Here is a 9,723-nt window from a genome sequence, read left to right as displayed (position 1 = left end):
TGCTTTGAAGTCATTTATGAATATTGTTGGTAAATAACTAATAGGGAATCTGGCACCTGGTTGGCAACCCTAAATGCAGATCATTGATAGATCGATTGACAGAATAGAATAGGTCAAAGCAAGATTCCTAAAGAGAGCAACTCTGTGCCGTTGACAAGGCCGTACCCGGGGCGAAGGTGGTAGTCGAGTTTAACCCCCTTCTCGCGGGAATAACATGGAACTTGACTATCTTAAACAGTAGCCTACATATGGTTTCAAAATTCAAGCCATTTAGTCAGTACTATTAGGAAATCAAGCCCTTGGAAAATGAAACAGTTGAATTTAATCTATAAAACTATGCCGTCTTTAAATATTTCTCTATGAAAGTAGATCATTTTTAATGAAACAGGTACACGTTTTTTTCATTGTTTTTATATTGGTGAGAAATATGCACTCTTGAGTTTTCATCGCGTTTGAGGTTCTCTTTGCGAGCCTTATTCTTGTGCTTCTGGGTCAGAGTTTTGCAAATGCAGTTACTCAAAGGAAAATTCAAAATGATGAAATAATTTGTTTTAGTGACCACCACGAACTATTAAAAAGTAAACGTGAGCGCAACAGCTATTCGGGGATATTCTCGTAGGACACTGAAAAACTGGAGACTACAAACTGTACTATTTGTTTAAAAAGCAAATACGGTACGCTGTTTGAATTTTTTACTATAGACAATGGAAAATTCCTCTGCTTTCCTTTTTTCAGACTCTGAAGTATAAACAATTATCCGCATGAACTTGTAGGAATGAACTTGATGGATGAAGCTGTACGCATAAATCGGCTTCGGTGGTGGGGTCATGTGAGGCGAATGGAAGAGGATAGGTTACCTAGGAGAATAATGGACTCTGCTATGGAGGGTAAGAGAAGTAGAGGTGGACCAAGACGACGATGGTTAGACTCGGTTTCTAACGATTTAAAGATAAGAGGTACAGAACTAAATGAGGCCACAACACTAGTTGCAAATCGAGGATTGTGGCGACGTTTAGTAAATTCACAGAGGCATGCAGACTGAACGCTGAAAGGCATAACAGTCTATAATGATAATGTATGCATGTATATGTAGGAGGTATATCAAAAACCGATACAAATGTTTAGTTCTAAAAGCTAATCTTTGCATCAAATTATGGAAGAAATGAAGTGAAGTTTGTTAGTCTAAAATCGCATTCGGTCATCCAGATAACTGTTTAATTAATCCCTATTGAGAGTTTAATCACGATCTCACGAGTTAGTTATTGTAACATTATAACAGAGTCCGCCTCTGTGCTGTAGTGGTTAGTGTGATTAGCTGCCACCACCAGAGGCCCGGGTTTGATTCCCGGCTCTGCCAGGAAATTTGAAAAGTGGTACGAGAGATGGAACGGGGTCCACTCAGCCTCGGGAGGTCAACTGAGAAGAGGGGGGTTCGATTCCTTCCGCAGCCATCCTGGAAGTGGTTTTCTGTGTTTTCCCACTTCTCCTCCAGGCAAATGCCGGGATGGTACCTAACTTAAGGCCACGGCCGCTTCCTTCCCTCTTCCTTGTATATCCCTTCCACACTTCCCATCCCCCCACAAGGCCCCTGTTCAGCATAGCAGGTGAGGCCGCCTCGGCGAGGTACTGGTCATGCTGCCCAGTTGTATCCCCATATCCAGAGTCTCAAGCTACAGAACACTGCCCTTGAGCCAGTAGAGGGGAGGTCCATCGCTGAGTCCGAGGGAAAAACCGACCCTGGCGTGTGAGACTTCGGGTCAGGGTAATACAACTGGAAAAGAGGACCAGTACCCCGCCTATGAGGCCTCACCTTCTATGTTGTACAGGAACCTTGTAGGGGGATGGGAAGATTGGAAGGGATAGACAAGGAAGAGGGAAGGAAGCGGCCGTGGCCTTAAGTTACTGTAGGTACCATCCCGGCATTTGCCTGGGGGAGAATTAGCAAACCACGGAGCCACTTCGAGGATGGCTGAGGAGGGAATCGAAGCCTTCTCTACTCAGTTGACCTCCCGAGGCTGAGTGGACCCCGTTCCAGACCGTGTACCACCTTTCATATTTCGTGGCAGAGTCGGGAATCGAACCCGGGCGTGACAGCTAATCACACTAACCACTACGCCACAGACGCGGACTCTTTTGGAAGATAATCCATAAAATGTGTTTCCTGAAAATTTTACTTTTTGTAGTTGCAGAGTTTTGCAAAAACGATCGTCAATTATTGTATATTTTCAAAACTTTATCCATGTAAACAACATGAGAAATCCAAACAAAGTTCGTTTGTTTCTGAGAAAAGTATACTTGAGAATAATTTATACAGTATCATACGCAAATTACATTGAAACAATTGTAATGGGATTGGCGCTAACACGGCAAGTGCTTCTTGGCTCTAGACTTACATTCCAGCAATGTCACATATTTATGCTTCAAAAATGTCCTCCCCGGCGGGGAATCGAACCCCGGTCTCCCGCGTGACAGGCGGGGATACTGACCACTATACTACCGAGGACGTTCTAGCTCGTCTGACGGCAGATGCTCTTAGCACCAGTACATTACGTGTTTGGTGCTGAGTAGTAGATAGTGGAGAAACTCATCTCTGGGTCTTATCAAGGACTCATACGTTGTTATACCCTACCACCTGATCTACTTACATTTAACGTATTGTTCACAGGAAAATCTTGATGAAACACCATTCACGTTAACATCTCGGTAACGTAATATCTTAATGACCTATTGCAGAGCATAGCCTCCGTGGCGCAATCGGCTAGCGCGTTCGGCTGTTAACCGAAAGGTTGGTGGTTCGAGCCCACCCGGGGGCGATGCAATTTTTAAACGCCAGTTAATAATGATATTCTCAAATGAATTGCTCGTCGTTATGAATGAAATCTTCAAATTACATTGAAATAATGTTTGACATTTTGTTTAGTAGATATCAATAAAGAAGAGTGGTCTGGTCTGGTCTGGAAGCATGATAAGAAGAGTCAAAACCAAAACAAATTTTTCTTGGATTTGGTCACGTAAAATTTACCTTACCTCCTATACCTACTCCCATTTTGTTGCTCAGGGAGAATAATACCATCTTCTCTGCAGTAGAGAAAACAGAGTATCATTCCATGAGGGTTAATACAATTCAGTCACCATGCGTAGAGGCATGACTTTTTCGCATTAACGATAAAGGCGACAAAAGGTATTTTGTAGTGATTTTGAAATATCTTGACGAATCATTTGATTCTGGTTAAGAAATGAGTGATTTTCTTTTCGCGAATAAAACCGACAACGCTAGTTTAAAGCGAAATTTACTTATTTTGCTATAAGTGCGAAAATGCAGCGAAATTCATGGAGTAATCTTGATTAAGGCTATTTTATATTTCTAATCACGATTGCGTAAGGAATAATCAATTATTATCAATATTATTTCGCTTTATTTAGCTATCTTTCACATACAATTCACAAATCTCACGAATTACACTTTTTATGAATAACTTTAGGAAATGATTAAAGCGAAATTGAAGCGATGGTGTCAGCCCTATTTCGCGAAATTAAGCGAAAATTTCAAGGGAATTGTAGACCCGCTTGCATTTTTTTTCTTTTGCTATTGGCTTTACGTCGCACCGACACAGGTACGTCGTATGGCGACGATGGAACAGGAAAGGGCTAGGACTGGGAAGGAAGCGGCCGTGGCCTTAATTAAGGTACAGCCCCCCTGGTGTGAAAATGGGAAACCACGGAAAACCATCTTACGGCTGCCGACAGTGGGTTTTGAACCTACTATCTCCCGAATACTGGCGCTTGCATATCATCAGTCACAATCAGGTTGGGGAGATTTCATTATATAATTGTAGACACTCTCTACCTGCCTTTTTACATCCTCAGAAAGACTTTCTTAGTGGTTTTCCCAACTGAAATGAACATATCAATGACGTCAGTAGGAATGGCGCGATTAAAAAGGAATACTTCCATGTGAAATATTCGAACAAATGAAAAACCACACATCTTCTCACTTTTAATGAACAGGATTAAGCTGCCGATCTAACAATCCACAATTTCAGAGCTGGTATGACCAAACCGCAGACTGCCGTGAGCCGTGAACACTCCTCGTCGTTTTCTGCGGGGAGGGGTTCGAATAGTGGCGACCCCCAGAGCAAAACCCATGCCCTTTTACTGATCTGTTTCCTAGGAGTACGCGATGAGTCGGAAAGTATCAATTCACTACACTGGCGGCGGAAAAATCTATCTGACTTTGAGGCAAATTTTTCCTCCAAGCCAGAGGAGAAACCTCTTCACTGTTAATTTTGAATAAAATGAATGTAGAATTTAATAAAAGTGAAGAGGAAGAAGCTTTTCTTAAGAAACAGCTCTTTTCAGGGTTTAATTGTTAGTTATTTAGTGAATTGTGTTGCTATAATTTGGAATAGCCCTAATTGTTGTTCTGGACCAGGCCATACTACTACTACTACTACTACTACTACTACTACTACTACTATTCTACTAAGTGAGCCTCTGGCTTAAGTAAGCCGACTGCTCATTCAAAACAGCGCGTCAGAGTAGGGATCGAATATCTGGAATACTATGATGAACCAGTGTGTTATGTACCTGCTGTATCAGAGGAATGACATGCTAAAGAAGAAAGCTTTCTAACTCCCCGTCTATTTCCCGCCAGTATTCAGTCAGGCTGTTATACTCGGAACGCAGAACAAGAGCGTTCCAACCTTAAATTGCAGTACAGCGTAGAGGGAGCGCGCTGTTGCGAAATCGACTCGTGAAGATCACGCTCGAGTGTGACTCAAACAGAGCGTCACAGTTCCACATTTTTCGTTTGTAATTTTGTAATTTTAACTTCATTCATTCATAAATTAATATTTGTAGGGTGGTAAAATAAATACAACGTACCTTAATCACTGGCGTTGCTCTCAGACATTGGGCGTACACCTTCTATCCTTTCTGCAAGGCCTGATGTTCCCGCGTTGGATGAACCGGCTTCGGGAGATGAACTTGAGGATGATACGGACGATGAAGAAAGTCGTATTAAAAAATTTTCATCGTCGACATCGTCCTGTAATTCGTCTGCTTTCCACAAATCTCTTTCATTTTTCTTTACTTCGTTCACGTAATTTGCCCAATTGTCTTATGTTTTTAAGGCATAAAAATGTTAGTTCAGCATTATGAACAAAACCATGTTCATTACCCGCATTTTCCTTGCATTTTTCTGCCGTCCTTCTCTTTTTTTGCTTTTTTTGCGGGAGTTCGCAAAGGACCATGTGTGTGTGTTCCTTCCTTATAGCATAGATTGTTCTTTCGGAACAACCTGTAGCTTTAGCTGTTTCACTGACTGCGCTGCTCATAGTCATAGTCTTTAAAAAATAATCCAGGACACTCATTATAATATTGCTTTCTTTTCCCCTGAGTTTACCTACGGAACGTTTCTTTTTAAGTTGACGATCCATTGTACATCCTTCTGCACTTTTTCTTCGAACTAATAACCCCCCGCAAGAGCACAAACTGACAACAACACAGACTACACAAACACAACAAACACAATCCACTTGTCCTCAAGAACTATACATTTATTACTGATCTTGTCCGGCCCCATGGCTTAAATGATTAACGTGCTGGGCTTTGGTCCAGAAGGCCCTGGGTTCGATTTTCGCCCGGGTCGGGGATTTTAACCTTCATTGGTTAATTCCAATGGCTCGGGGGCTGGGTGTGTGTGCCGTCTTCAGCATTAGAATTCATCACAGGTAGGGCCACATTCTTATAGACGCGCAGGTCGCCTATGTGGCGTCAACTCGAAAGACCTGCACTCGGCCTCCTCGGAGGCCACATGCCATTAAATATTATATATATATATCACTGATCTTTATATAATCAATCTTATAATACTGATTAAATGAACACCACTGCACACGGCTGTCAGTATATTTAACAGCTCAGCCAGCCGAGTCACTCGTGAAACGTAAACAAACGAGACGTTCTCCCTGTCATAAATTAAGAGATAACGAGATAAAGACTTGAGGTATGATTTAAAAATAATTTCCATATCCGAAGACCGTTTGCTTTGCTTTAACCACGCCATGATCCTTCTGCACTTTTTCTTAGAAATTAGATCCCCACGCACGAGCACGAACTCACGAACCACACAAACGAAATACACTTGCCCTCAAGAATTGTATATATGTCACTGATATGTATTTAATCACTATTATACATACTACTGACGAAATGAGCACTGCACTGCATGCGACTGTCTGGAAATGTTAAAAGCTCATATTTGGGAGATCATTACCGTACTTCAGCCAGCCAGCCAGCCAGACAGCCAGCCAGCCAGCCGAGTCACGCGCGAAACCAAAATTCAAGGATATATTCTTCCTATCACAAATTAAGAACTAAGCAAGATAAGAACTTCGGGATTGTTTTAAAAATAACTTCCATATCTGAAGACCATTTGCCTCGCTTTGACCCCCCCATGTAAATTCAATAGGAAAGGCGCTGGCCAGCGACTGACTTTTTCGTGCCTGCACATAAAATTCCCGGAACATGACTGAAAATAAACGCATATAACTGCATTTTGTTATTTTTTAAATGTAAAAATAAACTTATCTACATCGAGCTGAAATGTTTCTTTACCAGCAGTGAAAAAATTAGGAAAATTATGAATATAAAATAGGAGTTATGACATGATAAGTTCTATGCAATGAAGATTTTGCATTTGGCGAAACTTTCCATTATATTGGCATTTTCACACTAAATTATTTTTTTACATTTTTTTTGTTAACGGCATCAAATGCGTCTTGAAATTCTGTACACAACATGATATTCACCCATTTTAAACGATAACATTCTGATTTACGGATATTTGGCAAACCCGCTGCATTAGAGTAGGACAGCGCTACCCGCAAAACACGGGAGAAGGAAAGAGACGGAATTATCCCATTACTGCTGTACTGCAATTTAAGGTTGGAACGCTCTATATCGGAGTTGAGAGGCAGCATAAAAGACAAAGAACATCACAACAAACAAAGGTCAATGTAATGTTTATGTTGATCAATGTTATACGCTTTCGATATTGCAGGGCTTTACATTTAGTTTTCTTCCGACTCTGAAATACCACTCTTATCATAGTCGGTACCTTAAAACTGAACAAAACATAAATGACCGGAAATTTTATTCTCTATAACTTTTGTTATGTAGTACTTTTCGATAGGACCAATAACATAGGTATTTAAAATTTACATTTTAGGCGCCTTGCCCTAAACTACAATTTCATCCAGGGTGAATAAAATTGTTTATAGCTTAGACTGTAGTTTATTATTCCCCGACTCTATATACCGATTTTCATTAAATTCTGTTAACCCATTTTCTTGTGGCTCGGCGTTGATATTGACTTAGCAACAAAAATACAACTTCATGAATATCTGTGTTATCATAGCCGGTACGGTAAAAATGTATAACAGATAAATGGTCGGAAATTTAATTCCATATACCTTTAGTGATGTAGTATTTTACGATACGACCAATGATAATATAAATATTTGAGAATTACATTTTAGATCTTCCACTGAACTACCATTTCACTCAGCGTGAATTAAATGATTGACAGCCTAGATTGTAGTGGCTCATTCTCCGACTTTGCATACCAATTTTCATTGAGATAGGACCATTGCACTCAGCGTGAATAAAATTATTTATAGCCTAGATTGCAGCGATTTATTCCCAGACTTCGCATATCAATTTTTATTAAGATAGGACCACTAATAACATAAATACTTGAAAATTAAAGTTTTGGCCTTCCCCTAAAGTACCATTTCAATCAGCGTGAATAAAATTATTTATAGCCTAGATTGTAGCGACTTATTCCTCGACTTTGTATTCCGATTTTCATTAAATTCTCTTTAGCCGTTTTCCAATTATGCGTGTACAGACAGACAGACAGACAGACAGACAGACAGACAGACAGACAGACAGACAGACAGACAGACAGACAGACAGACAGACAGACAGACAGACAGACAGACAGACAGACAGAAATTACAGAAAAGTAAAAATTGCTCTTCCTTGTCTATCCCTTTCACACTTCCCATCCCCCCACAAGGCACCTGTTCAGCATAGCAGGTGAGGACACCTGGGCGAGGTACTGGTCATCCTGCCCAGTTGTATTCCCAGACCCAGAGTCTGAAGCTACAGGACACTGCCCTTGAGGCGGTAGAGGTGGGATCCCTCGCTGAGACCGAGGGAAAAACCGACCCTGGAGCGTGAGACTTTGGTTCAGGGTAATACAACTGGTAAAGAGGACCAGTACCTCGCCCATGCGGCCTCACCTATGCTGAACAGGAGATTTGTAGGAGGATGGGAAGATTGGAAGGGATAGACAAGGAAGAGGGAAGGAAGCGGCCGAGGCCTTAAGTTACTGTAGATACCATCCTGGCATTTGCCTGGGGGAGAATTGGGAAACCACAGAAAACCTCTTCGAAGATAGCTGAGGAGGGAATCGAACCCTTCTCTACTCAGTTGACCTCCCGAGGCTGAGTGGACCCCGTTCCAGACCTCGTACCACATTTCAAATTTCGTGGCAGAGCCGGGAATCGAACCCGAACACTAACCACTACACCACAGAGGCGGACTCTTTTGGAAGATAATCAATAAAATGTGTTTCCTGAAAATTTTACTTTTTGTAGTTGCAAGGTTTTGCAAAAACGATCGTCGATTATTGTATAGTTTCAGAACATGAGAAATCCAAACAAAGTTCGTTTGTTTCTGAGAAAAGTATACGTAAGAATAATTTATACAGTATAATACGCAAATTACATTGAAACAATTATAACGGGATTGGCGCTAACACAGCAAGTGCTTCTTGGCTCTAGACTTTCATTCCGGCAATGTCACATATTTACGCTTCAAAAATATCCTCCCCGGCGGGGAATCGAACCCCGGTCTCCCGCGTGACAGGCGGGGATACTGACCACTATACTACCGAGGACGCTCTAATACGTCTGACGGCAGATGCTATTAGGAACAGTACATAACGAGCTTGGTGCCGAGTAGTAGATAGTGGAGAAACTTATCTCTGGGTCTTTCCAAGGACTCATAAGTTGATACCCTACCATCAGATCTACTTACATTCTATGTATCGTTCACAGGAAAATCTTGTTGAAACACCATTCACGTTGAAGTCTCGGTAACGTAATATGGTAACGATCACCACCAGCATGATGCCTCCGTGGCGCAATCGGCTAGCGCGTTCGGCTGTTAACCGGAAGGTTTGTGGTTCGAGCCCACCTGGGGGCGCAGCAATTTTCAAACGCCAGTTAATAATGATATTCTCATATGAATTGCTCGTCGTTATGGAATGAAATCTTCAAATTACATTGAAATAATATTTGGGATGTCGTTTAGTAGATATCAATAAAGAAGAGTGGTTTGATCTGGAAGTAGGTTAAGAAGAGTCAAATCCAAAACCCTTTTTTCTTGGCTTTGACCACGTAAATTTCTCCTTACCTCCTATACCTACTCCCATTTTGTTGCTCAGGGAGAATAAGACCATCTTCTCTGCAGTACAGAGGGTAGATACATGAATTATTATCAACATTATTTCTCTTTATTTAGCTATCTTTCACATATAATTCACAAAGCTCACGAATTACACTTTTTATGAATAACTTTAGAAAAGTATTAAAGCGGAATTGAAGCGATGGTGTCAGCCCTATTTCGCGAAATTAAGCGAAAGTTTCTTTC

At 41.2% G+C, this 9,723-nt stretch overlaps 4 non-coding genes across 4 annotated transcripts; 2 read left to right on the top strand and 2 right to left on the bottom strand.

Moving 5' to 3' along the window:
• Window positions 1-2,431: 2,431 nt before the first annotated feature.
• TRNAD-GUC (transfer RNA aspartic acid (anticodon GUC)) lies at window positions 2,432-2,503 on the bottom strand. Its single transcript has one exon. It is a non-coding gene; the product is annotated as a tRNA-Asp (tRNA).
• Window positions 2,504-2,739: 236 nt separating this feature from the next.
• On the top strand, window positions 2,740-2,813 carry TRNAN-GUU (transfer RNA asparagine (anticodon GUU)). Its single transcript has one exon. It is a non-coding gene; the product is annotated as a tRNA-Asn (tRNA).
• Window positions 2,814-8,896: 6,083 nt separating this feature from the next.
• TRNAD-GUC (transfer RNA aspartic acid (anticodon GUC)) lies at window positions 8,897-8,968 on the bottom strand. Its single transcript has one exon. It is a non-coding gene; the product is annotated as a tRNA-Asp (tRNA).
• A 234-nt stretch (window positions 8,969-9,202) lies between these two features.
• Window positions 9,203-9,276, top strand: TRNAN-GUU (transfer RNA asparagine (anticodon GUU)). Its single transcript has one exon. It is a non-coding gene; the product is annotated as a tRNA-Asn (tRNA).
• The last annotated feature ends 447 nt before the right edge of the window (window positions 9,277-9,723 follow it).

Source organism: Anabrus simplex, chromosome 3 (genome assembly GCF_040414725.1).
Source record: "Anabrus simplex isolate iqAnaSimp1 chromosome 3, ASM4041472v1, whole genome shotgun sequence".
Classification (NCBI taxonomy): Eukaryota; Metazoa; Arthropoda; class Insecta; order Orthoptera; family Tettigoniidae; genus Anabrus; species Anabrus simplex.
The sequence above is the reverse complement of the archived record's forward strand: the minus strand, read 5'-3'. Positions and strand labels throughout refer to the sequence as shown.